The sequence below is a fragment of the Mus caroli genome, chromosome 5, assembly GCF_900094665.2.
Source record: "Mus caroli chromosome 5, CAROLI_EIJ_v1.1, whole genome shotgun sequence".
Lineage (NCBI taxonomy): Eukaryota > Metazoa > Chordata > Mammalia > Rodentia > Muridae > Mus > Mus caroli.
The window spans coordinates 79,232,052-79,234,913 of record NC_034574.1 but is presented as its reverse complement, the minus strand read 5'-3'; the positions used below and the strand labels follow the sequence as shown (position 1 = coordinate 79,234,913).

The following is a 2,862-nucleotide window of genomic DNA, read 5'->3' as shown; positions in this document are numbered from 1 at the left end:
AAAAAAAAAAAAAAACAACTCAAGTTTCAATCAGAATTCCTGTGTCCTGACAGTAAATGACAGTAAATGGGAGACTGATAGGACAGTTGGCTTAAGTTCTGTTTCTATCATATGTGCTCTCTAAACCAACTGTGTGTGTATGTATGTGTGAATGTGTGTGTTGTGTAATTCTGTGTGTTTTGTGAGTACATGTGTGTCAATGTGTGTCTGTGTGTGTGAGTGTAGGTGAATGATTGATTATGTGTGTGTGTTTTCAGTCTATATAATGGAGGTAATAAAGGCTTACGTCTTAGGTAATACTTGCAAAAGCCATTAGTAAAGTCCTTGATTTATTTAGGCGCTCACTAAATTATAACTATTTTATCTACATTTATCTACATATGTGTTCATCCACATATGTAGATAATATTATTGTTTTCTGCAAGTCTTATTTGTAAAGCATGGAAAATACTATACATCTCAGTTATTCTTTTGTGCCTGGAGGAAATGTCTGCAGCACTCAGCACAAGGCATGTAAGGTTTTCATATAATGGGATGATGGCTGGAACAGTCGTCACATCATCTCATCAGTTCATGGGAAGCTGTGAGATGGACGCAGACGGATGTCCACAGAAGCTCTAGAATGTCTGAGTAATGGGGTTACGTTTCCAAGTCCGAGCTGATGTAGAGAAACAGTGGCTCGGAAGTCTCAAAGGCTTTGTCTCTCTGTTTAGACCATACTTTTCTTCCAATTTTTGTTTTGTTTTGTCTTAGGAAGGAAGAAACAAAATGGATAAATTTTTCTGTTTAAAGTGTTCTGGCTATGATATCAAAAATAGAATCATATGAAATGTAGTAGCATGAACCTGTTATCCTAGCACTTAAAAGAGGCCCAGCCAGGAGAAGTACAAGTCTACCTAGGCTATGACAGAAAAAGAGAAGCTAGTTTTAAAGAAAAAACAAAATAAAACAAAAAATGAAACTGTGTCCTTCAATGTGGTACTAGATATTTGTTCTTAAGTCCTAACCTCAATTTTTGCAAAAGGATGGATCTGTGGTAAGGCTTTTTCGCCTGCCTCCTTAGTGACTAATTAGGTGCCTATAATGCTAGCATGATGCCTAGTCAGAACAGCTTCAAGGGGAAAATGTACGAGGTTTGTAAAAATACCTGTATGTCTTAAGAGTTCACGAACCACTTCCCTGGGTAAAGACAGATGATGCTCTGCTCTGAGAGAGGAATCACCTGCTAGTTTGGCACTGGCAACCTTTGATTACTCCTGAGAACAGCCTTCCTACAGCTGATTTGTAAACACAGGAGGAAAAGAAAAAAACAAAAACTACTTTCAAGTTTTGTTGTGTAAACCAGTTTGTCCTTTCCAGCTTTTGTTTACCGGACTCACTGAGCAACGTGCATGGCTGAGCACTTCTCCTGGACACTCCCGGAAAGAAAATGAACTTGTTTTGTGGGAAACACAGGTGCTTCTTAATAGTCCAGATGCCTGCCCAAAACTTTACATTAAACTCAACTCTACCAGTAAGGCACAATTCTAATATTCCCTCATAGTGCTATCTCTAAAAATCAAGTGACATGCTAAGCAGAAGACACTAAACCCTGAGACCCAGGGCTGAATTTCATGCTTTGTATCTCCTATTAAAGAGCTGATGCTTTTCCAGGGTTCAGGACTGCACAAAGGTGAGATGAAAAGGACGACAGCAAAGAACATTCCCAAGTGAACGGGAATTAACCCGGGAGGTCTCAACTCTACGAACAGTCATCAGCAACGGAGGAAATCTGGGAGTGGGAGAGGTGGTCTTCCCCAGGGAAGAACACAGCATTTGGTTGTGCATATATGCATGCAATAAATGTTAGTGAAAAAAGAGGCCTTGAATTCGAGGGACAGTGGGGATGAGTGTTTGGAAGGAGGAAAGGAGGGGGGGAATGTTGTAATTATATTACTTAGAGAAAGAGAGAGAGAGAGAGAAGAGAAAAACCTGTTTACTTCAACATATTCACTGGCAGTTATAACCTATACTTCTTTTGGGTTTATTTCAAGGTCACTAGTTAAGTTATTAATCAATTAAATTGCAGCTTAAAAATATTGTATTATATTCTGATAGAGTTGAAAATTTGTTGCTAATGTTCAGCTTGTCTAGTGTATCCTACAAACTAAAAAATACTAGCATACAATAAATAGATAAAATAAGGAATCTGCAAGAAGCTCTGGGGGCCATGGATCATAAGGGCAGTTGAGCCATAATGCTGTGATTTTAATTTTTTCTCTAAAATACTATTTACTTTTTACTCCATTTATCCCCTCTCATTATCCTCATAACTTATCCATTTAGAATATTTATGAAATAAACTGGTAGATTTACTGGTTCATGCATTATAGCAAATAAATAGAATGTGATCCTACAAAGAATAGTAAATTCAAAAACTCAATGTTGTATTTTTGTTTTATATGTAATATAGCCATTTATTGACTATTTAAATGTAGGATGAAATCATATACCAGTTGTGACAGAATCCAGAATCTGTACTACAGTGCAGAGTTTTTATAGACTCTTCAAAGTTCAGAAACTCTAATTACAGAGAAAGTTATTTTGCGTGTATATTTGCATGTGGGCACACATATACCCATGTTCACTAGCTTGTAGACTTCAGAGATCAGTATTCTCAACCTTTCTTTTCCTTTCTAACTGGCTGCAACTTGCCAAGTAGGCTAGGCTGGCTGGCCAACAAGTTCCAAGAATCTGCCTGTCCCCACCTTCCCACTGCATGCTTACAAACATGTGTCTTTATCTTCCTCCCTTCCTTCCTTCCTTCCTTCCTTCCTTCCTTCCTTCCTTCCTTCCTTCCTTCCTTCCTTCCTTCCTTCCTTC

The 2,862-nt window shown here is 38.1% G+C and overlaps 1 protein-coding gene across 1 annotated transcript in view; it reads right to left on the bottom strand.

Annotated features, from left to right (window-relative positions):
- Stap1 (signal transducing adaptor family member 1) overlaps nucleotides 1–2,862 on the bottom strand; it is a 34,196-nt gene that overhangs the window by 9,210 nt on the left and 22,124 nt on the right. The gene's annotated exons all lie outside the window — the stretch shown is intronic.